Source organism: Daktulosphaira vitifoliae, unplaced genomic scaffold (assembly GCF_025091365.1).
Source record: "Daktulosphaira vitifoliae isolate Bord-2020 unplaced genomic scaffold, ASM2509136v1 Scaffold_1, whole genome shotgun sequence".
Lineage (NCBI taxonomy): Eukaryota > Metazoa > Arthropoda > Insecta > Hemiptera > Phylloxeridae > Daktulosphaira > Daktulosphaira vitifoliae.
This window is the reverse complement of record NW_026099572.1, coordinates 16,807,675-16,815,629: the sequence shown is the minus strand read 5'-3', so window position 1 is coordinate 16,815,629 and position 7,955 is coordinate 16,807,675. Positions and strand designations below refer to the sequence as shown.

General features: G+C 26.4%; 1 long non-coding RNA gene across 2 annotated transcripts; it reads right to left on the bottom strand.

Annotated features, from left to right (window-relative positions):
- Positions 1-3,456: 3,456 nt before the first annotated feature.
- Positions 3,457-7,179, bottom strand: LOC126910507 (uncharacterized). Of its 2 annotated transcripts, none has more exons than XR_007705258.1 (3): positions 6,865-7,179; positions 4,423-4,638; positions 3,457-4,300 (listed from the first exon to the last, which is right to left on the bottom strand). It is a non-coding gene; the product is annotated as an uncharacterized LOC126910507 (long non-coding RNA). The 2 variants fall into 2 exon arrangements; XR_007705257.1 differs by having other exon boundaries at positions 3,458-4,300; positions 6,935-7,178.
- Positions 7,180-7,955: the final 776 nt, after the last annotated feature.

The window sequence follows — 7,955 nt, the reverse complement described above, 5'->3', positions numbered from 1 at the left end:
GTATCTAGTCGAAGACATTACCCTTCAAAATTGAAAAAATTTCCCTCGTTCCCCGTAAATGGGGGAAACCTCCAAAAAAATTACAAATTTAAAAATCGCTAATTTTCGAAATTTTTTCAATTTTTTTTACTAAAAACTGCCGTAACTTTTTCAAAAATGAACATATGAATATAATTTTTTTTTTTATAGATGCTTGATGTCTTTACCTATCATTTGGTATATTTTTTTTGTAAATTTGACCTTTTTTCTGCCCACAGGGGGAGATTTAAAATGACAACTTTTTCACAAAAAATTAACTTAAGATATATATCTTAAGATATATATATATATCTTAAATTAAAGCTAATGTAATGTACTTTAATTTGAAAAAAAAAAATTTGACCTCTGGACTTGTCTTCATGGTGAAAACGGCTACCGAATGCTATTTTTGTGTGAAAATTTTCGATTTTATAATTTACATTTTTTACTTTAAAGTGCTATAACTTTTTAAAAAATGTATGGATCATTACAATTTTTTTATGAGAAGTAGTATTTATATAGATCTTTCATTCGACATACTTTTTTTTTTAATCGGACCATTTCCCTCTCTACAGGGGGGATTCAAAACATAAAAATGCATATAGAAAGTAGAACTTTTTCAACTTAACTTTTGAAAATGTTCCGGAAGGTCTGACACTTTTATATATATCTTAAATTAAAGCTAATGTAATATACTTTATAATGGTAAAAAAAAATTTCGGACTTTATTTTATCTTCATGGTGAAAACAGACATTAAACTTAATAAAAAAAATACGATTTTTGTAAAAAAATTCTTTTTTATATTTTTAACTTTATAATGCTATAACTTCTTGAAAGATGTATGGATCAATATAATTCTTTTTTTTGTAGATGCATGATGTCTTTACCTATCATTTGGTATATTTTTTTTATAAATCTGACTTTTTACCTGCCTACAGGGGGGGATTCAAAATGACAACTTTTTCACAAAAAATTGACTTTTTCAACTTAAATTTTGAAAGTGTTCCGGAAAGTCTGACACTTTTATATATATCTTAAATTAAAGCTAATGTAATATACTTTATCATGGAAAAAAAAAATTTCGGACTTTATTTTATCTTCAAGGTGAAAATGGCTACCAAATGCTATTATTGTGTGAAAATTCTCAATTTTATTTTTTACATTTTTAACATTATAATGCTATAACTTATTGAAAAGTGTATTGATCAATATAATTTTTTTATGGGAAATACTATTTTCTAATAATCTCTTTTTTATTCTACATACTTTGTCTTAATCAGGATATTAATAAGGAACTAGCAGTTTATGAAGCTTTTGGAATAATCCACCAATTTTTTAAAATTAAACACTATCTAAAGATTTGCATCGAAGCGTTTTTTTTTGATAGTGATTTTAATCACTGTCAGATATCATTATACTTGATCCAACTATGCCACGTCACCACTGTGCCGCGACCCCCCTGTGCTGGGTTTTTTTTTTTTTATTTAACTTTATAATGCTATAACTTATTGAAAAGTTTATGGATCCACACAATTTTTTTATGAGAAATAATATTTTTTAATAAACCTTTTTTCATTCGACATACTTTATCTTAATCGAGATATTAATAAGGAACCAGCAGATCAAGTAGCTTTTGGAATAAAACACCAATTTTTTTAAAATTAAACACTATCTAAAGATTTGCATCGAAGCGTTTATTTTTGATAGTGATTTTAATCACTGTCAGATATCATTATACTTGATCCAACTATGCCACGTCACCACTGTGCCGCGACCCCCCTGTGATGGGTTTTTTTACAAATAAAGCAGTTAAACTACATGCTCCTTTAATAAAATATGAGAACTGGGATGCGTACAATTTATATACAAACGATGTTTCATGTTCAATATTTTGTAATTGTATTTTAATTATGAATATTTTTTTTAAATAACACCATTTCCTTTTGTATATTTATGTGTTATAAATATATTACACTTATAAATCATAAAACTTGTAATCAGGATATAAATAAGGAAATAGGAGATCATGTTGCTTTTGGAATAATCCACCAATTTTTTTAAATTAAACACTATCTTCAGATTTACATGGAAGCGTTTTTTATAATTACTGTCAGATTAAATCTATACTGGATCCAACTATGGTACGTTCCCACTGTGCTGGGTTGGGTTTTTATTTTATATTAATATTGAGACAAAATCTTATAAATATAATTAGAAATATATTTTATTTGAAATATTTCCACAATGCACAAAAATAATTTTTGAAATATTTTTTTATGTCTATTTTCTACGATGTCCTTAAAATAGTTGGCCAATTGAGGTAACTAATAAGATAGGCAAGCTACTCCTTCCTTCCTTGTAGTAACACCCTTGTATGCCATTAGTATCTAGTTATATAATATTTATGTATTATAATATAATACGTAAAAAAGTAATCTACCGTTTTCTCTAATTATTATCAGTTTTAATTGACCTATCAATATCTATCTAGTTACACACCTATCGAATTAAAAGTTTTTGAGTTTTATCTGCGCATTTGTATTTTTTTATTGTTCTATAAAACTTAAAACCTTAACAATTTTTTTTCATTATAGTTAGAATACTATAATATGTAATTATAGCACCAAAAACTCAAGTCAAAAAAAATGTTGAGCTTTAATACTAAATTCTTATTACTTGTACATCACACATAATGGTATAAAATTTTATTTGAGCATCTTAGCTTCTATAATAATTAAATAACGGATATAAGTAAACATTTTTATTTTTAGTTTGTTTGTTATTTGAAGCATAGTTAAAAAAATTATTATTTTCAAATATTACTTACATATACATTATTAATGTAAAAGAAATATATTCTGTACAAAATTAATTTTTATTAACGTAATAATGTAGAGATTCTATTACAATTGTATGAAATTCTTTAAATCATTACCTAAATAAAAAAAAAATCCTTTTAATGTATTGAATCCGATAATAAATTTTAAAGTTCACCACGAAATAATTAATTAGTTTTTACCCCCAACATTAGAATTTCATCAAGAAAATTAATGAGATCGTCAAATTTGGATTTGGCATTAATGGCACTACTAGAAAATAATTTTAGAGTGGGGTTATTACCTCTTTTTTTATCTTATCAAAATGTTTTTACTCTGCATCGCTGTTTAAAAATAATAGATTTAGCAAAAATAAAGTATTTAATATAATTATAATTATAACTTATGATAGATGTTGATCATAGTCAAGTTATTAAGCTTATTTAATAATATATTATTACATATTAATCTGTTTCACGTGTGGATGTATATAAAGAATAATCATAATTATTATTTATCTATAATATTGTGTTATATTTAACATAATTATATATAAGTAACAAGAAATATACTATTTATTAAATTTAAAAAAACAATCTACAAAATATTTTCTTCATATTTTAGAAATATACTTTAAGTGTATTGTGAGACAGGAATATTCGCTGCTAATGTATATTGTGAGGATATTTCAAAATATTCTGATTATATCTGAGAAATGTTTTAATATAATAAATAAATGTTCTAGGAATATTCTAGACATTTTTCTTTGCTATTTGGAAAATAGGGGGTAGACCAAGTTTTTTCGAACATCGTGGAATGTAGGATATTATTGACTTTCGAGAATAATATATATGCTGTATTCTTTTAAAGACATTGCGTGAGTCATAATTAAACAAACAATCACTCTGTATACATTGAACTAAAATAATATAATTTATTAACTTAATTTTATTTAGTACAATTTGAATGAATAAATAAAACATTTCTGAATAGTTTGAATAATTATGAAGAATATAATTACAGTAAAAAAATAATTAAATAAAGAATATTTATGAAAAACACAATTTTTTTTACCCAGCAGGTGGATTAATCATTTTGCATGATTAATATAACATGTTGAATAAAAAATTTATGTGGGCGTTCAAATCACCATTTTTATAGAATATATTCTGATACTTTAAAAAGAATAAACTGAATATAATACAAACACGTTGCTAAATTTGACTACGGACAATTTTTTAATTGTAATTTATAAATAAGCAAAATTTTACAATACAAATAAAATTATGCACGTGCAAATGATGGGGTATAATTTCGAATATGTCCATTGTCACCAGTGTTACTGTCTGGAGGTGAAGTTTTTATCATGCGTACTAGTTATTCGTATTCTGGTCCAAGGAGAGCGATATTTGTGGTGGCGGCAGCAGCCATAACTGTCCAGAACAAGATGACATAGAATCCGGTTCTGTACAAAAAAAAAATTATTTTAATAAAGTGGTGTATTGTGTACCCAAGGCGACGATAGTGATACTTAAGTGGGAGTATCGTCGCCCTAAAGGTAGGTACATTATCATAATATATTATTACTAAAACGTATCCGCGTGCATTTATGTCTGGCAACCTTGCAGGAGTTTTATAGTAGGTATTGTCAGAGAAACATTAATCCCATTAATCTCTCCATCAGGCCATTAAATACAACTAGCTGCTCTTTGCTACAGTAGTGTCCGATCAGCGCCTCATCCATCCCCGTTGTTTTGTAGTCTAGTAGACATGGGTGCGATTTTTAACTTCGGTCACCTAGACCTATGAGAATCAATGAAACGTTACACTCATACAGCTAGATAACCAAAGAGAAAAACCCGCTACCCGTAGATGGCTATTGATTGAATCCGTTAAACTTTTATTACATACTAACATAAATTATAATAATAAGTTCACACATAAATGAATTTCTTTAAAACACTACAGAACTTTTAAATTATTAAAAATATTATTCTCTACCTGCTAAAATCGTAAGTATGAATTATTATAATATATTAAGACTAACAACGAAAATTTTTTTACCATAAAGATAAATACATTTAAAAATCTAAAGGTGCTTTTATAAAACAAAATAACTTTTATTTCATTATTAACCAAAATAATTTGATAAACGATACAAAGTAATTATGAAACTACAAAAACGATAGAAACAAATGTTCAAAACAACTCCAGAAAGACTGCATCCATGTTATACGAAATATATGTCTCTTTTTTCAATAGAAGTATTTTTTATTAGGAACATAATATAACTGAAGAATAAAAATATATAATTATTTGTGCTTACTATATTAACTACAGGTTTTTTAGGTATCTGTTCACAACTTACTACCGAAGTGATTTACATTATTATTTTATTTATGCGTCAACAAAATAAACTAAAATAATTTAAAAATTACCAAGGTGATTTAGCATAAGCATCCAGTCTAACATTTCAAAAATTATTACCATTTTTATACATTCGTTAATGCCAAATTTGTTAATACTTCTCGGCTTACCTGTTACTTCAAATCGAAATTATTGAAACAACGATTTAGAACGTAGTGAATACTAAGATCAGTAACAGGCATTTTTATGAATGTAACTATATTGATTAAAGCAATAAAAAATTCACAATTAACCATTAATTTTAGTTTTTGATCATGTATTATATAAATTGATGAAACTTATTGGACTTGAAAAAAAATTAATTAAAACGGTTTATTCAATTGTGCTAGAGATTCTGGATTTGTGTTAAGACTTCAAAGTTCTTGAAGAAAACTTTTTATGAAATTTTTATACAGTAGTGAAATGTAATGAATTCATTTCAATGAAGCACAAATATATATGTATTATATTATAATACAAAATACATATAATGTTTGTAGAAAATGTGTTCTGTGTGTTGAAGGATCCAATGTTTTTTCCTTTCATTTCAGTATATTGTAAATACAATTAAAATACTCAAAAGTATGCCAAAGGTGTATGATAAAAATGGATTTGATTAAAAATTAAAAAACAACAGAACTTGATTAACAAAATTTAATGATTTTGGTGAATAATTTATTAAATGTTCATAACAGTTAATCACATCAAAAATTTTACTATTCACTACTATTATTATCATCATTAATGTCTTGTGACCGGTTTCTCACTAATTTCTATTCAAATGATTGATTTAATTAACGCGGAAAACAAACAAAATAAATTACCTAATAGTAGAAACGTAATGAATACTAAACGTTCTCGTTAAAATACAATGTCGAAGAAACTATTTGATTTTATTATTTAAGATTTTGCAGTTAAAATATATTTTCAGTAAGTCTCAAGGTACATGCCACGATTGTTATTAATAGATTTTAACTGAAAAGAGTTTTGCATTTTAAAATTTGTTTGGCAATTATTCAGGGACATTTGAAAGTTGTGCGAGTTGTCAATTAAGTATTATACTTAAAAAAATAAAAAAACATTGGAATAAAAGTACAATAAATAAAAATCCAAAGTAAATAAAACTTTAAAATACATACAACACGAACTTGTAGGCAATTTAATAATTATTACAAATGAACATTATGTATAAATTAAAATAATATTATAATAACGTAGTCGTGTTAATAATGGTCGTTAGTAATGTGCTTAGCAGCTCGACGACGTACTTATTTTAGAAAGTGAACTATTGACATTATTGCGTCTTTAATTACATAAAAACGATTAACATTATATAATGGCTTTAGTTTATTTTAATGCTGCATAGTATATTATAGCTGTATTAAAATTATTTAAAAATATAAATTGACCTTACTAAAAATTAAAGTATATATTATGTTTTTAAAAAATGTTACCAAAACTGGCTGTAACTAATATTAATTATCAAGAATTATGAATTATAAAAAAAAAAATGTTGAAGAAACATAACTAACCTATAAAGTTTTTCTAAAACATTAAATAAAGCATAGTTTTTTTTATGAAAATATTTGTTTGTAATATTGTTTAAAAATAGAGATAACTTACAAATAAACAACGTGTTTAATTTACTGCATGAGTGATCTTTTTCAAAAAAATTATTCATTAAATATATTACCCAAATTAATGATAAATGGGAATTTCTTGCTCTCGCGTCGCACCGCTAAGGCTTAACAAATTGCTGCAAACATTTATTTATAATCAAAATGTAACATGTACTAAAAATGTATAATATCTTGTACGAGAAAATGACAAAATAAAGTTTTGTTGCACTTCAATATAATTTTACGAGCAAAATGGTAAGCATAACAGAAGACGACGGCTGGCACCAAACTGTTGACTAATGGGCAACCTGTAGGTGTAAGGTCCAGAGATCTGTACATATACAACCGGTTCATATTTAACGAACAGGTACAGGTTCTCGTCCCACCACACACACATACACATATATACTTGTGCGCACTCGTACACACACACACATACTCATAACATACCTTTTGTTAGCCCATCTCCTAATCTTTACTAAAGCCATGGTTGTCGTTGTAGCCGTCGCCGCGCGCGCGTATCTGTATTTTTTTTTCATGTATGTATGTATATATCTATAACTTGGACATAGTACAGATAAATGTGTGTGTACAATATACACGTATTCAATTTAGTGCGCAAGGTATATTGTTTAAATGTCGGTCTTCTAACTAAAACAAATTCCAGACGTGTAAAGAACGGTCGATACATTTGTGGTTTGCTACGGTCAAAATTACCTAGAATAAAAATTTTATTTCTTTAAATTTTCTGGTTAACTTTTACTAGTGCAGAGTGCGTCTGTTCAGAAATCCCACACTTTCATCATTAAACATCAACCAAAATTGGTATTGTAAAATTACATACGGCTCTGTTGTTTTAGCATAATGGTACCATCGAGAGTGTCATTTCTAAGGTCGTGCACACTATTCTCTTGTACTGTCTTTATCTTGTGCTATTAAATACAAAACATATAAAATAACGTCTATAGGACAAACAATATTTGTAACTATATAATAAAATAATAGCAGAGGAATAAATAAAACTATTATGAAATAAAACTATCAAAAGAGGTGTCGGTGTGTCATAAACACTCCACTGGTGCCTTTATTTATCAC